Source organism: Mesoplodon mirus (assembly GCF_964341445.2).
Source record: "Mesoplodon mirus genome assembly, chromosome: 4".
NCBI lineage: Eukaryota > Metazoa > Chordata > Mammalia > Artiodactyla > Ziphiidae > Mesoplodon > Mesoplodon mirus.
Window position 1 is genome coordinate 45,001,748 of NC_138979.1, and position 18,487 is coordinate 45,020,234.

Consider the following 18,487-nt stretch of genomic DNA (forward strand, 5'->3'; position numbering starts at 1 on the left):
TGCGCCCCACACAGTTAGTTGTCAGTGCGGTGGTGACGGCCACACCTGGCAGCGGCCACAGTGCATCTCCTGCGAGCAAGGGCTGTGGCTTAGCCCGGAGGAGCTGCTCTGTGCAGCGGCAGCGGCAGAGGGAGCCGAGGCGCTCTGGGTAGAGAAGGCTGGGGCAGCACGGTGGCTGTGCTGCATTCCCCAAAGCAGCGGCCGCGGCAGCGCTTGGGAAGTTCCCAGCACGCACTCAGCCGCGCTGCTCCTGGCCCTCAATTGTTGATGAACCTGGGCACTCGTCAGCGCACGGGAGACAACCCCTCTGGCTTTCCTAGAGACAGAGATGAGAAACTGAGCTGCTGAAGGAATTTGGCAATGAGGAGAGTGAAAGGCAGTTTGGCGCCAGCAGCTAAGTTGTAAAATTGCTTTGCAGGCTGCCCGGGGAGCACGAGAGAATTGACAAGAACAGACACCGTTGCAGACCACAGGCATGCCTGACTGTACTTGAGTCAGATCGCTAGGACGCAGCCTCCGCTTCAACTATTTGTGGCCGAAAAAAAGGAAAGGAGACTAGAAACGGGAATGCAAGTGGTGTTCCTGAAAGGAAAACACAGACGCTCCAGAAGGAGGGGAGGAACAGCCCAGCTGGTGTGTGCATTTTTTTTTAAAGGAGAATCCCTCAGGTATGTTCTCTTTTCCCGGTATGCGCTGCCTCATCTGCGTGTGATTTTTGTGTCTGTCTTTTCTGGTCAATTCTTTTTGTCTGCACTTTGAATCACAACCAGGGGGGTTCTAGTGTAGTAGATGGATTTTTAAGCGCTCAGCTCTCCTCTGTTTATAACATGGTTGGTTCTGCTGAGGATCAAAGACTTCTCAGGTATTGTTTTATTTTAAATGCAGAATGATAAATGATTGCTTAGTTTCTGCTCAACTTTCGGGGGAAGATCTGCTTAGGAAAAAACAAGGCTGCAATAAAAGGCTGGGACATTTTCTAATCCCTTGGGATTTGGGGAAAAAATTAGGGCTAAATAGAAAAGTTGAGGGCTTCTTGGAAGGGGTTAAAAGCCAAGGTGTCATAGGCTAGCATTGTTGTCACCCAGGTGTCTTTCCAGCTCAGCATCCAGTCTGGAGCAAATTGAGCTTGACCAATGGTTTTGCCTTTCGAGCTGTTGATCAGTCCTTCAAGATGAAGATCCTGCAGATTTGCTTTCCAGAGATGAACTGCTTAAATTGTGTACTTGGTTCTGTTTTACAATTGTTCTATCCTGCTGAAGGAGGCAATCTAAAAAAAATCCCTTGCTCCAACAGCTTGAGTAAGCCCTAACTTCTGCAATTACATCATCGATATACTTGTATAATAAAGAGAAAGACAGATATGGCAATAGTAGTAATTTTGGCTGCCTTTAGTACCTAGGCTGAGATGACAAAGCTCAAAAGTCACTTTTCCTCATTAGGATTTTCAAGGAGAAAAGGAAAGAGGTGGGTGGGTACCACACATAAAATGAGTTTTTGAAAATACTCTGCATTTCTTTAAAAAACTAAGAATGTAAGTTTATCTCATTTTGAATTAATAATAAATGTAGTGCTTTAAAAATAATCTTGACATCTTTTACACTTCAATACAGTATTTTCAAAGAAGTAGGTGAAATTGGTAGTACATTATACATATGTGTATTTAAATTCAATGAGCTTTACTAGAAGAGAGAAACAAGAGAATGATCAAGTTTGTTACTTTTTTTATATATCAAAGTATTTTATAGATTTTTAAGTGTTTTGTTAATACAGGGGGTTCCTGCCAAAGCTCTAGGACACTGATTTTTAATTATTGGTCCTACTTTATTATGATTTAAAAGTACAAATGGAATAGAAATAAATGGCATTTAAATTACAATGTATGCATATTGTAAAGTAAATCACCACCCTGCTCTTTTAAAACTAAAATCTCATTTTTGCCAAATCTGGAGCACTGACTTGGGCCATATAGAAAAATGAGGAAATCAGTTGTTTTGAAATTCCACACGTTACTATAATAACAATATCAAAACATGGTAAGCAACTACTGGCAATTCCTGGGCCAGAAGAGTGATCTGGAAGATGGACAAAGAGTTGAATTTATGTTCATTAGTAAGGTGTGGAAAAAATTGTGTATTTCTTCTATGTTGACATCTTATAATACGGGGAGCATTATAATATCTGTAGATGAAACACTATAGCAACAATACAACAGTAATTTTACTGAGTCCATTAAATGATTATTTTTCAAACTAATGAATAAACTAAGATAATTTAAAAGAATATTTGAACTTTTCCTTTACAAAGTTACCTTTTCGTACTACAATGGAACTCCTTTGAGAAAGTAATTTTAATAGAATTGTGGACTTGGATTTGAAAACGGATAAGCAGGTATGGTTTTTTTCCTAGCATCTGATTATTAGTTGTTAGACTATAGAGACTTGGTAACTTCTTCCAGAAATTGTCATTAGCAAGTGATTCAATAAATCCATGCCCCCATGAAATATGAGGTAAACATGTTAGATAAGCCTAGAGAATCCACTTTCCATGTGCCTATTATTAACAAAGTAAAGTGTTTCCCTTTCTAGGCCATCTAACCCCTTTCTGTGGTTGCTAGTCTTTGAAGCAATAAAGTAAGTGTGTGATGCACGGACCTACTTGCTTCAAAGCCCATGGAACACTGTAAACAGATGACAACTGTGGTGATTCCCTTTTTAAAGACAGATTATATGAAGTGTGTGTGTGTATGTGTGTGTGTGTGTGTGTGTGTAAGGGCCAGTTGAGAAGAGAGTAGCCTTTGCGTTTTAGCTGATTTAGGGCAAATCTGTAATTTTGAATATCGGTACATTTTTGGTATGAAAATATCTTTTTCCCAGTACTCCATGCACTTTCATTTCTATTGACCTACTCGGTTAATGAAATTCGTACACCTACTGTGAGTTTTCTGAGGCATTCTGCCACCTGTACATTGTCTTCCACTTTTAATACCATCACCTGTTATTCCTTCTTTCCAACCCATTCTCTTTACTATGGAAAAACTTTCTCCAGAATCTTTGAAACGTGAGAATCATCTTCCCACCAGAAAAAAATTTTCAGCCAGAAATTTTGAGGATTGAAAAATACATGCCAAATTTATTTCTAAAACACACTTTTACAGATAGAAAGTCACTTTCTAATGACATTATGGTTTATACCTAATATCAACTTGTTTGATACCATACAATTTAAAACATCATTCAGACAATAATTGTAAAATCAAGGCATTTGTATCTGTTGTTATTGCTGTTGTTACAAATCCTTCTGGATCTTAAATTTTCTGTGCTTGGATGGCTAAGCTCCGATTCCCTTCTAGCTTAAAAAAAGGGGGGCGGGTTTATTAATAGCCCTCTCAGTCTGTAGCTTTTGAGCAGGCAGAAGACTGAGCTCCCAGTTCCGTAATCTCTATGGAGATAATGATGCCACAGCAGTGCTTGCTCAACTTGTCTTTTAAGGCAGAGTTAGGAGGACAGTTGGTATTCTAGCCTCAATATCAAAAGTCCTCCAGAGGAGAAGTAGAAATGAAGACACACAGTCATTTCTCTTTCTCTTGTGAAAATGATCCAAGATGTATATATGTTTCCTATCTTTTGCATATCCTAGTTATATTGTATAGTTTAGCCTCAGCATATACAAATTATTGCAATCTTGATATGGGAGAATATTTTGTATTATTTTTTCTATATAGAGAATTAAAGTATTTGGTGGATATAAATGCTGGTTAGTAAGAAAACTCAACATTAAAAATTGTTGAGATTTTGTCAACAATTTTTGTCAACAATTTTTTTGTCAAAATTGTCAGGATTCTCAAAGTATTAAAAAAAGTAATCAGAGAAGATGGGTTTCTCTCTAAAATCGTTTCTTGTTTCCCTTAGACTTTTACAAGCTCATCTTTGGTCTGTCTCTATTTCCAATAGACAATCTCCATTGGCCCAATTCCTACATAAAACACCTTTTTTTTTTTTTTTTTTTTTTCCCTGAGCATTCTGGCTTTTGAAAATCTGGGTGCAACATGTCTTGTTGGTAGACAAAATGTGTTTTGCATGGAAATATTTTGTTTTATGTATTGTAGAAGTTTGAAATAACCTACTCTAGAAGTATCTTTTCCAGGCTTATTATACCTAAGGGGAAAAAAAAGAAAAGAAAAAAGCTGTCAGAAAGGGATGACTATTTTTATCGTACTGACAGGTGGGAAGAATTGATGACTTAGGCACTATCACTGAGGCGTGTTTCTAAGACAGGACACTGTTAACCTGATCCTAGAAAAACTGGGAGAAGAGCAAACGTGATTTGCATCATGTCATTGTGAAGTGGCACATAACTGAGAAAACCTAAACAACTGCTTTGTTTACCAGAACTACTTAGTAAAAATTGCTAATCAGATAAAGATAGAGAATTAATGCACACATTCTAACGAGAGTCCATTGCTTTTTGCTATCTAGGAGAAAATACTGGTATTGGTCAAATCCAATTTCAGCCTCCAGCTGGCTGGGTAAACACGGGCTGTCATTTCCTAGCTTTGGTTTCCTCATCTGTAATGGAAGACTTATTTGATGCTCCTGAAGACTCAGTTCTCAGACTTAGAAATTCTACAAAATCTATGTAATGCAAACTCTGTAGGTTTGACTCCATTTGAAATGTAGCTACAGAATTACTTGATTCTAATTTGCTTCTTCTGAGGCTAGAGGCTTATAAATATCATCTACCTGCTTGATAAGCTGAAAAAGTGGTACGAATCCTTTTAGGACTTTTAAGAAGTCCGACAGCTTGTTTTCCTTCAAACAATTAGGCAATGATAAGTATTGTCTTATTCATATTCCATGTAACTGCATATTTTGTATAAGGCCCTGTATTTGTGAGTCATAAAATATTTGCTGCAGCTTTGATAGACGTTGAAATGCTGCCATTTTGTACAAGAAACAAATGGTATTTGGGTACTTAGAACGACTTTGAGTTGTTCATAGAAGAGTTTTGTTGAGAGGTTTTAAAAATAAAGTGAGTGTATATACTCTACTTAGTCATTTGAATAGATTTACTCTCTCTCTTTCCAGCTCTCTTCCCTTCTGGATGGGCATACTCATGAGAACATGCTAGAAAGAAGGGGATTGTGGTGCTCTCTCATGGCTGAAGGGAAAACATAGGAGAATTTATATTTCCTTCTTAATTTCCAAAAATGTTGATTGGCAGGAGGCAAAATATGTAAATTAATTTCATATATGTAAAAATTAAAATTCAATTCTAGTTACTTCTTAGAAAGCAATCCATAGGATTAGAAGACCATGTTAAATACCTAATCAAGTGTCACAATATTCCTGGACAGTAGGTGAAGAACATTTTTTTCAAATAGTAAATGATGAGACATATAAAGCTTGATGAATAAATACAACAGGTTACAATAAACATGGAACATCAATAGCTGTCTTCCTCCACTTAGCCTTGAGTTGGAGTGTTCTCTTGATCCTCTCTGTCTACTCTCTGTCTTGGTGAGCTGAATTTATTTAGTGGCCTGTACCACCTCATTGAGAGGAATTACACTAAGGTGTCCCACCAAAGTCAAGAGATTCACCTCCTCTGCTTTCCCCCAAATACCTCCTTTTCCTGATTTTTCCTCAGTCTCTCAGGCTCAAATCTCAAGTCATTGACACTGCCTTATACTTCCTCATGACCCATATTCAATTACTTATCAAATCTTCTTTTCTCTTCCATAAATCATTTCCAGCCATGTATTCGTTCCTTCCCCTATTGTCACCACCTTCAAGTTCTTATCCCTTTATGACCAGAATACTGCTCTAGTCTTCCAGTTCTGTCTGTGATAAGCCTTTCCTCTGAGCATCTGTTCTGCATACTACTGCCAGATTCATTGTCCTAAAAAATGCCTTGACCATGGCACATGTCGCTCACCCCCTGCTCAGAAACTTTCAAGGACACCACTTTGTATATGAAATGAAGCCTCGACTACTTAGTGTGGAAAAAAGACACGTTTCCCAAGCACATCCCAGATTGCCTTTTTCAGCTTTACCTTCTGGTTCCTGACCCAGTCTCTGCCCCAATTAAACAGATTACTCAGAGTTTCCAAATACTGAAATTTTATACAATTCCATAGTACTAAATTATTTGCATCATTCACTTACTAATGCATCATATACTTTCCCATGAGATTTCACCTTTGGTCTTGACCTATAGTTAAACCTATTTTGTTGCATGTAACTTGAAAAAAAAATTCCTAGCAAGGCTATAAACACATGAAGTGTCTGTGTAAACTTTGGCAAGTTACTTAAAATTTCTGCATCTTAACTTTTCAGCTAGAAAATAATGGCACCATAAAGAGTATTGCTTCATAGAGTTTTCATGAAGATTAAATAAATAATATAGATTAAATGTCCAAGGAATACTGGCTACACTTAATTGTAATTATGTTCATCTTGCTCACTAACTTGTATATAAAAGATGAGTGCTCAGTAAATTTGTTTGCTTTTATATTTAATTTGAATTCTGTAATATCAGTTATTAGAGAAAAAGACTAGTAAGGGAAGGAGAGAGGCTGGTATACAAAGTAAGAAATAACAGTAAAAAAGTAAAGTCAGAAGGAAAAATTCAAACCTCTACTGTGACTTAAGATAGTAATTTCTTCAGCAATTACATTTAGAACAAATTGGAATAGCTTTGGACACCCAAATTTTTTTTGAAATCAAAGGCCCTGAGATTCTCACATTCTTATGTGTGTTTTCTATGGTATCAAGAGGCAGCAAATACTAGTTATTTTCTATATTACAGAAGGTATGGGTTTCATGAAGAGTCTACCACTGTAAAATAGTCCTGAGAACAAGAAGAGAGATTAGCCTATGACCAGTGACCCTGATTTATTCTCATTGTTTAGAGGTCTGAATTTAGGAGGCACTCAGTAACTCTAAGGTGAATGTCAGGATCTAGTACCCATGCAGCTCATGAGCATGAACACTGAAAGGCAGAAGAAGTGTAGCTTCAAGAGAGGTGGAATACAAACAGTTAAAAACAGGGGAGTTGCCTGCCTGACTTTATCGAGGTCAGAACCATGTCACAGTATAAGTCCAGGTCAACTCCCTGTGTTGTGTCTTCCTGTTCTTGATCAGGGGTTCAGAGACTAAGTACTACTTTTTCAGTTTGGTGTTTCTAGTAACAGTACTTTCCTCATTGGCTCTATCCCCCTTCATTTCCTTTGATCTTAATCTTCCCCTTTTAACTTCAGCTAATAATCTAGGATGCGGTCTACCTCTCTCCTGTTTAGTCCTGCGGTACACCCAACTTGTGTCCACCGTATTGGTCTTTACCATCCTGGCTTCTGCTTTATGGCATCCAGCTCCCAATGGATTCAGCAATAGACACAATTATATTAAAAAGTCCAGGGAATTCCCAGTGGTCTTTTTCAGTTTTCTAGAAGGAATTCTTAGAGTATCTGTTTATTCCAAGATGGGAGGCAGTATGGCTGATTATAGACAGCTGTTTTTACTTGTGACATTTCATACTGGAGAAAAATTTCCCCCAAAAGAGTGAATGAAGAGTCTGAGTAAAACCTGCACTGAATTCTTTGATTGGTCTTGAAATCTCTAAATTTCTCAATAATGATGGTGACAGGAAGGAATGTCAATTAGGCGTGGCAAAGTGTGGCCAACTCTAGAACCTATGGAGAGAAAATTTGAGCCTGGCTTTGTAAGTTTTCCTTGTGAGTTACTGGCTTTTATATTACCTTCCTCTTAAGACCCTTGACACTGTAAGCCTGGATTAATTTCTCTCATAGTCAGTTCCAGTTGTCTGCCCTTCCGGCCCTACCCACAGGCTATTATTTACTGATTTTTGTGTTTGGAATATAAAGCTTTCTTCCATGAAAATGGAAAAGTTGTCTCTTAGAAAGCAGAAATTTTTAAAAGTCTACAAGATGTGACACAAATTTCAAATGTCAAATGTAATTAGAATTATAAGACTCTAGATATGGTTTTAAAAAAGCTATAGGAGTACCAAGAGAGTACTTGTCAATGTACTTACAATTTCTGGATGCCTATTTTTAAACTGTTTCTCAGTTAATCCACATATTGTCTCCCTTTTCATTGTGAACTCCAGCTCTTAGTTCAGTTATCTAAAATGCCTTGAGGACAGATCATTTACTGTAGTGCTTAATAGCAGATGAAAATGGCCCAAAATTAAAGCCTGTTCATATTTTCTTGCAAAAGATGTGTTACTATATGTCTGTGAATATTAATGAGTGATAAAACCAAGCAATCTGTAATCTAATGGAGAGATACTATGACCTCTTTTTCATGGAGAATTCAAACACTAGCAAACGATTAACTAATTTGTTGCAGTATCTTTAGAACCAGGATAGATATAATAGATATTTATAAGTGATAATACTATTTAAACATTAAGATATCTTATGTTTGCAATATTGTACAAAATGATATATATTCATTGTGATGGCATGGAAGATTCTCAAGGCTTCCCCTTAGCACTTCTATATTATAAAATGTTAATTTATGCTTATCATAATTGGTCTTTATTTAATACTTTTTAATTATTTGAAATTGATAAGTAGAAATGTTGGATGAATTGTCGTTTTCTATTTAGTTAAATAGCACAATGTCAGTGATGAGAGATGGCTGTCTGGATAATTAGGATCCTAGTTATTTGGTTTGGGAGGTAGTAGAAATGACATTTGGAATGTAAGTTAACCCCTTTGTAGATTGATTATTAACACCGAGGGAACTATTATGTCCCAAGATCAGAGACCTAGATCTCAACACATTATCTTTGTGAGGAAAAAAATTGGTCATAAAGAGAGATAGAAAAGAAATTACTATTATGCAAAATCCATTTTTTTTTCCCAGAAAAGCAATTCAAAGCCAGAATTCTCCTGAAGGGAAACTAGAACATTAACTCCACGCCTGAAAGAGAGTACACTTTTCATATTTCTGAGTACCAGCAGGTTTATCTTAATTACACTTTACTTAGATCACTGCTGAAATTAGTCTGTGTGTCCTGAGGCCTCAGCAGGTGGCTCTGGAAAAAGGTGGGGCAGGAGTGTCACAGACAACAGGAGAAAGTCAAGCTTGGGTTCGAAACATGTCCACAAAATGCACATTTCAGAAATCCCAGCACACCAAGGTGACTGTGTTTACATTTTCTCTTCTTGCTATATTCCTTAGGCTGCCTGAGGGACAGCTCTTGTATCTTCCTGATAGAGAGATGTATATCCTGCCTCTTGAGCAGCTGCCTTTGTCCTAATTAGACAAGCTATACAACATTTGTAGTCTAGGGGATTCCTTCTGGGTTAATTACAGAGCTGTGAGCAGCTTTTGCAGAAATGAAGCAAGGTGAGTTTCAGACAAGATGTGTCTGTGTGGTTTTAATGTGTAGTGACTTGTGCAGAGGACAGACGACTTGGCTTTTCTGAACCCTCTCTCCCTCACCATCTAGTCAGGTCTGAATTTCAAGGGCTTTTCTCTTCTATTCTTCACAAGACTGTGAGCTCCTTGAGTGCAAGGCTTGTGCCATTCTTATCCTCACTGCAAAACTGGTAGAATGCTTACATATATTATTTGCAGAGGAAAGAAAGGACTAGTAAGTGAAAATGGTTCTGATGTGATACGATACAGCAGTTTCCTGTGTTTGAGATTATTAACAATAAAAGATAATGGCTAAAAGAGTTTTTCTTGGTATCTCCTCTCAAAAAGAGGGGATGATGTAGATTATGATTATTGATCAGAGAGAATATTCCAGGCAGAGTGAATGTTGTGGGTCAAGAGGAAATAACAAAGTAATGAGGGGAGGACAGCAAGCTGGTTTTGCTGCTATTTAAAAGGCTTTGGGCAGTTTGGTAGGCTCTACAGAAGGAATGTGAAAATGATAAGTAGAGGACCTGCCATCAAAAGCTCTTACATCTATTGGGAGAGGGAAACTTAAACACAAATTATTATACAAAGAGCGAATTAGGGTAGGCTGCCAAAGTCGTGAATGTGAATGTAGGCTAAGTATGAATTACAGGTAGAAGGAATGAATTGTAAGACTCCCCACTGCAACAGTAACGGTCTGATGAGGAGGAAATGAAAGTACATTTTATTCAAGCAAAAGGTAAAGAGATATGTTGGCAGAGAATATATTGTGAGGAGTGGGAATGTGGGGAGGTCTGAATTTCATGGAGTAGGCATCAAGGAGTCACTTTTTTGGTGGAAGTGGGTTGGAAAGAAAATACTATTGTTTATTGCTGGCTTAATTAATTCTCCCTGTTTATTCTGATCTTACAGAGGTCAGAGACTGTTGGTGTTTTCCCCACCATTGTGCACCCCAACCTAGTACAGGTCACAACACATAGCTAGTATTCAATAAATATTTGTTGGGTGAATGAATAAAGGGCTGATATCTTCACATTGTTAGTATTTTTAAAAATTTTGACTTCAAATCTAAATTTCTCAATAGATTCCTCTTGAATATATCCTTTACTTTTTCATCTTCACTAGTAGCCTATTCTGTGTAAAACACCATGCAAGTACTGGGGTTAAAAAGAATTGTCCTTCAAAGAAGAGACTTGGAGCCTTATTATGGAGAGAAGACATAGACAGGTACCATGCTTGGTGTGAGTAGAGCATTAGAGGATAAATTGAGCTGTTTCTTAATGTCAGCATATTGTTCAGTATTTTGGAATCTGTTGAATAAGTACTTTCCCTCCAAATTGTGATCAGATATTTCTCACCTGAACACTATGGTTCAATTTGCATTTATCAATGAAGGCAAGGTTATGCAACCTCAATTACAGTCTTGGAAAACTGTCAATAAATTCTGATTAACAAGTACTGCTTAATTGTTAAAAAATAGTAGGTAATCTTTCTGGTTCCTGCATGAAATAATAGCCTGGTAAGAAATTCAAGGATAAAAATACAAAAATAAATAATTAATTAATCATTAGTCAAAACAATTCCTAAAGATAGCAGGGCAGGGCAGTAGTCTTCAATTAAAATTGTAATTCCTCATGCTTTACCTATTTTGCCATTAAATTTATAGATTTCTTCTTTGGCAAACAGGATTTGTGCTTTGTTTATTATGCAATATAAAACCTGTTTTCTTTTTCTTTCTTTCTTTTTCTTTCTGTTTTTTTTTTAACTGTTGAATACAAACACAACCCAAATACAAACTAGAGGGAGGATTATTTCTGACTATGTGTTCAGATATTCCTAAATTTATGCACCATATAGGTTTTCAAAGTATCTGCAAGCTAATATCAATGTTAAATTCTCTAGAGAACTAGCTTTTTGTTTTCTGGAAAATTGTGCTAAATATCTTTGTAAAGCAAGTATCAATCCATTGATTTACTTGCTTTTTTAGTATTAACTTGCTTATATTGATGCATAACTGGACCTTTTTTTGAAAACAATGACAGCATGGTTACTCTGTCCTCTGTTTTTAAAAGGAGCTGTCCTAGGTACAGACGTGTAACACTGTAATACCCCTGCATCTCCAGTTTGGTGGAGATCTCTAGAACTGTCATGATATGGAAATCAGGGAAAGAATTGGGCTAAAATGTCTAAGACCATATTCATGATTCTTTCTGATTCTGAGCACTATCCCTAAGCAGGGTAATGACGTAGGGATTACTTAATTGGGGAAGAGCCCGTAAAGGGAGAACAGAACAGCTTGTCCAGAAGGTAAACAAGCCATGACAACTCTGAGTATCTCTGCCTCCTCACCTTAACCCAGTTCTCCTTCCTTTCCCCCTTCCTTCCTCCCTTCCTTCTTCCTTCCATTCTTTTCTTTTTCTAAATTTTTTTTTGTCCATCTCTCTATTGTGTCTCATTTCCTTAGTTATTTGGAATGTTTTAAGTTATTCTAAACATGTAGATAATTATTTCATGTATCCACAGAATCATCTATGAAAGCAAGACCATGAATAAAGAATAAATAAAGAATGATAGAGTTTTCAGGAGAACCCAACAAAAGATTAGGCAGTTTAATTGCAGAGCAGGACAGGGGACTGCTTTGCCGTCTGCTAGCCATGAAATTGGAGACAGAACTCTAGCTTCAATTGGGATATTCATATTTGTTTATAAGGGGTTTAGGAGTCATACTTAAGTGTTATATAATAAAATTTGAGTCTTTTATTTTTAAAACTATTCAGTAATGATATATGTACAAATCTTTCTTACCTCATACCCTCTTGCAAAAATTGTAAGTTTTCTTTTTATTGTGTAAATGATTTACGTTGAACATGTAGACAATGAAAAAAATAGTTTAAAGAAAAATAAACTAGGTGTGTTAGAAGTAACAAAGGACTTTTTATTTATTTGGTAAGATTTCAGGGCCATGAAGTTCTTTTGTTTGGAAAAATGGAAACAAAACACAATACAATCCTTATCCTTCTACCCCCAGAATACTGATGCTTTAATTGTGAGTCTAAAATTCTTCCAAACATCCAAGAAAAATACATAGGTTAGGTTGCATCAGTTAGTAACATCTATAGTCATCAGATTCTTTCCTGAAAGTTGTGGTAGATCAGCTAAGACCTGAGTAATTGCCTTCTTGAGGCCTTGAGAGAGTGGGGCAGAAAAGGTGAACAAAGATGAGGCCAAGTTGTTGGGAACCAAAAATGTACACTTCACAACTTTGTATATTTAGGGCTAGGCATTTCTGGGCCCCTCAGTTCCAAGGCTCAAACCATCTGGCTGAGAGCTCTATCAGATGCTAGGAAACCTTGCATTTAGAATAGTGTTCCATATTTGGACAGAGCTAGGACATGAAGAATCTATCTTAGAGATGCAATTTCTAATAAAGATCCATCAAGAATTAATTTCTTAACTTCTGTACAATATATCAATACAATGCCTTTTCAATAGAATATTTACTACATCTATATTTAGTATATTCAGTAGTATATTTAAATGGATAATCAGGCAGTTTAAATTCAAATTAGGTTCTCCCTGACACAAGTATTACTTTTTATATTTTGCCAATTATCTATATTAAAAAGTTATATAATGTGAAGGCTTTGGAATTTCATATTCTGTATTCAGATGTAGGCAATACGACTTTCTAGAACTGTGGTGTTAGGCAAGATACTGAATTATGCCAGGCCATGGTTTCCTCCTCTCTATAGCAGGAATAGTATAGTAGATTTTTTAGAGGATTGTTTCCATGATTTAATGAGATAACTTTTAAAATACTCAGCGTAGTGCCTGGAACAGAGCAAGCAAATATTAAATGGCAACTACTATTATTAATATTTGTTACCCATTATCTGTCTCTGCTACTTACAATATATTGTGACAATAAAGAAAATATATTTTGTAGACCTGGAGTCACATAACCTGAAGATCAAAACTAGGGCATATTTAGGGACAATGTGGAAACCTGTGAACTGGTGTCTGTGCCAATACAGGAACCAAGACTCCCTTCAGCTGAGGGCTGTTCCAGGGGTTGACTCAGGGGATGTGTACCTTGGTTCTGAAGGTATCACACTCTAGCATCCGTTATAGTCTGCCCTATGTGCCTCTCAGACACTCTTGCTTCATATCTCAAGTTAAGGATCTGGGATAGCTTGCTGGTCTATTATCCTGGGGAAACTTACATGAACAAAGTTGTTGGCATGAGCTAGAGCCCTAGTAATCGCAACTGCCCTCAAGACCACAACCCATCATCTTCCTCCTACACCTCGCATTTTAGATGTCTCCTACCAATGGCTAGCACTTCTGCTGGTCTAGCTGGCTTACCTCCTGGGGTGACCCAGATTATCATCCCTGAATGATCTGAGACCTCAGTCATCTTGCCATTCTTATCCATTTACCATCAAATCTGGCAGGCGATTGTGAAGAGTTCCCTCAGTGGCTTTTCTGGGTGCCAGATGTGTTCCTCCTTGTTTACATAATGTAATGTTGGCCCTACATTCTCCTAATGACCAGAGTCAATTCCTCCTGCCATAAGTTTAAAGAGACCGAATGGAAACCATATTTTAAAACTTCATAGTTCTTTCACTGTGTGTCCTAATAGAAGCAGTCCCACTCTTGGAGTCAGATGCTCTATAATCAGAGAAACCTAAGTTGTAGGGATGGGAAGTACAAATATTCCAACTGAGACACTGAGAGTGATAATATGCAGGGCCACTTCTTGGTTTCCAGACCCATGTATTCTATCTACTGGGGGCACAATACCATGTGATGGTCATGGATATAGAATATATACTGCATTCTGAAGTATGGTACCCCACTCCATCAGGGTATCATTTTTAAGCTGGCACTTCAAATGTGTTTTCAAAGGCTATTATTATTAAAAATTATTAGGCTGGAAGTTTCTGGGTTTTGATGTTGTATGTCATAGAACTAGTGGAGTCCATGGTAAGGAACACACTGCTGTACAACCACTACTGTAAAGTAGTCCCCTTGGTCGAAGATGAAATTATGTGGGTGAGAAAGGCAAATTTATATCTGGAATTGTGTTGATTCCAGTAAGTGCAGCACTGCCCTTTCCAGAGTAGTTCAATGTAATCAATCGCTACCAGGTGACTAGTCGATATTCTTGAAAGACGTTGTATCAGGGACTCAGCATTGATCTCTCTTGCTGGAGGGTTGAGCATTCATCAGCAGTAGTACCAAGCTCAACCTTGGTGAGTAGGAGCCCATGCTGTTGAGTCCATGCACAATCTCTTATCTCAACCACATTTGGTCAAATCATTGTTTACTTGCTTATTTATTGCTACTTCCATGGTGAATACTCTCTGGTGGCCATAACATGCAACTCAAAAAATTTCACACTTTGAGCTTTTCCCTCACATCCACCCACATGCCTCTTCTGTAGGTTTCTTTGAACCTGATCTTCCAATTTTTCTTCTTGCAGGGTCCTGTAAAACCAGGCAAGCAATTCACCACTGCTCATGAGTCCACGTATATTCTTACCATGGGCCACTTCTCTTTCCACACAAAGTGGATGATCAGGTAATCTACCCCAAATTCTACCTGTTGGGAGGATTTTCCCTCACTGCTGTCTTTCAGTGCCATGTTGAGTGGGATAGTGTAGCAGTAGTCCATTTTCGTGGACTATCCACATATTGAGATACCCACATACTAGACAACCTGTCCATGCACTAAGTTCAGATATTTTTTTCTTCTTCCCTTAGCCACTAACAAGGGATATCTTCCAACAAGGAAGTAAACACACTCACACACTCACACATACATATACCCACACACTGAGGGAGAGACACTGGTGAATAGTAGTGAATGTCCAAAGTCTATGTCATGCAGCTTCCTTGTGCCCTGTGACCCTGGTCCTCTCTGATAATCCCAGATATACCATTTCCATTTCTCAGTGGATTGCTATTCGGTTCACCCAATCTTATGATTTGGTGAGTGAGATAGAACTCAGCTCATGTTAGGTAGTTCTGGCAGCATGGTCAAGTGATGCCACATGCTCAAGTGCTCCATACATATTTGGAACCAGTTGCAGATTGAGAATTTTTAAAAAATAGTATGTAAGTCTCCTGTGCAGATGTCATGACCTTTCTCCAGAATCCAGGGGTCAACATTATCCTGTTGGGGTTCATCATAAATTCCAAAAGGTAAGTTTTTCACCATGAATGTCCCTTTTCATAGGGTCTGAGCTATGTCAGTCTTTCATATAGCATATGAGTCAGAGGAGTATTCTCAAGTATGGATTATATTACTTCCAGAACCAGAAGAGACTACCACACTTTGGATGTGAGAGCCATTGATTTATTTTTTCCTTTGGAAGGAATAGCAGGGTATCCTCTAGACTACTTCTGAAAACTACACTGGTTTGGGCCTCTGAACCATGATAAGGTTAATCTATCTTTGGAACTCATGTGTTTTATCAAGGCCTTCTTGTTCAACTTCTTGTTACTTTTTGCTCACTAGATCCAATTAACAGGATATCATCAATGTAGTGGACCAATGTAATGTTCAGAATACACAGATGGTCTAGGTCCTGGTACATGGTGAGAAAATGGCAATACATGGTGGTTCATGATGGGAAAACACAGCCCAGGGACAAGATTGTACATGCTTGTCTGCCCCACCTGAATTTGAACTGCATCTCAACCATTTTCCTTTTAAGGATAGAAAAGAATAAATATGCTGGTTCAATGACCATATACCATGTATCAGAGGCTATGTTAATCTACTCTAGCAAAGATACCACATCTGCACACTAGCTGCAACTGGGATGACTACTTTTTGAATTTGTGGTAGTTCACTGTCATCCACTAGGATCTATCTGGGTTTTGTAGGGGCAAATCTAGTGAACTAAATGAGATGAGTTGAATATGGATATGATGGAGACAGCCATCACTTAAATCTTTAAGGGTAATACTAAACTTTGCATTGCCCAAGATGTGATAATGTTTTTTATTTACTCGCCTTCCCCACTATGATAGCTCTAATCCCACAGGCCCAGGAATCAATGTAGAGGTTCTGCCAGCTACCATATGTGTTCATTCCAGTTATGCATTAAGACTGAAGGAATTATCACTGGGTGAGTCCAGGGATCCAGTGGACACACTGAGATTCATAGCTGAGCTAAGTACATTTAGTACCTGCTCTCATATGCTCCTACTCTGAAAGAGGGTTCAGTTCGCTTAGTATCGATGCCAACTCAGACTGTGTCTCACAGTCCTCAAAATGTCTGGATATTCTCTTTTCCCCAGTGTATGGTTATACAAGTAAGGCCCTTTGTTGGAGGTCTATGGGAATCATTACCATATTCATTTGTCGTAGTAGTGGAGTCCACACCTCATGGAGACCAGGCCTCTCCTTCAGTCACTGGGTTCTGTATTTGAGTATTGGCTCTGGTCCAGAGACTAGGCAAGAGATTTATCTTCTTACTGGGGAAGCTGTCCTTAATTCTCTGATCACATATCCATATTTTTTTTCTTATGTAAATTAAACAGTATCTGTGGAGGGGTGTGCATCTATCTTGCCTCTAGGAACTGCATTCTCTTAATCAGCTCCATAGTTCTCTCTGAGTTGCCTCATGGCTGCCACCCCACCATTGCAGCTTATTATGATAGTTTCACCCACTTTATTTTTGATAGTTCAATGCTACTACCTCACCTCAATTGTTTGGGGATCCTATTATTGCTATTGTTATTTGAGCCTAGTTCTGTAACATCTCTGGCCTATAGAAGATAGTCATCACTGAGATACTCAATGATGCTATTGGGAAACTCACCACTGCATTACTTATCTCACTGATAAATGATGTGTTTGCCCATGGAAAATTTTTTGGCTGGTCAGTTCCTTGGCTTTATATAGTATATCTACTCTAGTACACCCACTTCTTTGAGACTTACACACCCTTTTTCTACTGTGTGCTATACTATTTCTACTTGGTATAGACCATAACATTTTCCAAGTCTCCAAGAATCACTGTAAAGTTGTGTTAATACTGTCTCCCATGATCTTTGCCAGGTGTTAAATTCAATGTCATAGAAGATTGCTTCATTAGCAATAAATTCTTCCCTATCTAACTTTATATACTTCCACATGGATCTAGTACTCACAGAATCCAGTTCATAAGTACTCTGTCAGTTCCTATATGTTCCTATTGGTGTGTATATGTTGGTGAGATCCTTCAATTTCTTCAACATATTGTCTTTTTGCTCCCTTAATAGAGTTCAGTTTTATTCAGCTGGATTATGTTATGACTTTTCCCTAGTTATCAGTCTGGAGGTCCATGGGAGTGTTTTTGGTAGATCTTGATGGAGGGTGCACAGATTTTCTTGCAAGTCTTTAAGCAAGGGTGGAGCACTAGCCACTAACAGGGGGAAGAGGCCACTTTTGCAGTCTCAGAGGATCCAGGGGAATCTGAGGATTAAAAAGTTGCAAGTGAATCAACCCAGATGTCCCCAGCAAATGACTCATAGTCCCATTTTTTCCCAATTAAGGCCCCAACCTTGGCACAGCCAACTTGCCTAAATTGAGAATTAAACATTCTCTGGATCTCTGCCACTCTTATGATTAATTCCTGGGTCTGATGCTCAGCTTTTTTCTGCATCTGCTGCAAGAGGTGAGAATTTCTTTATCTGGTGACATGGATGTCTGCTATCTTTACATCTAGCCTTAAATTGTTGACTTATCACTCTAAGCCTTTCAATGTCTTTCTCTACTGCATTAAGAGGCCGCAGCAACAGCTATTCTATTTCAGAGTGTTAATCACTTCCTCTCCTCAACCTCTAAAATACTTTAAGATGTTGTACTTTCAAGTTCATCTCCTTCCCCTGGTATCACACCCTAGTCTACCGCTAGTGAATATTTTAACAACTGTCCTGCTACACAGTACACCATTGGCTATCACTTTTCTACCTGGTATCAGTGACTGGTCCCTCACTGCCAGTCCAACGGAGAGGATTCAGGTAAAATATCTCATTTTAGAGCTACTTGCTCCATACTCGCTTTATACCAACTTTTTAAAGTCAGGTTTCCTGGGA

The 18,487-nt window shown here is 38.0% G+C and overlaps 1 protein-coding gene across 1 annotated transcript in view; it reads left to right on the forward strand.

Moving 5' to 3' along the window:
* Window positions 1-600: 600 nt before the first annotated feature.
* Window positions 601-18,487, forward strand: part of UNC13C (unc-13 homolog C) — a gene marked incomplete at its 3' end in the record, with an annotated part of 622,886 nt that continues 604,999 nt past the window's right edge. Inside the window, exons 1-2 of the mRNA XM_082618350.1 lie at window positions 601-668; window positions 14,881-14,978. The remainder of the gene's footprint in view (window positions 669-14,880; window positions 14,979-18,487) is intronic.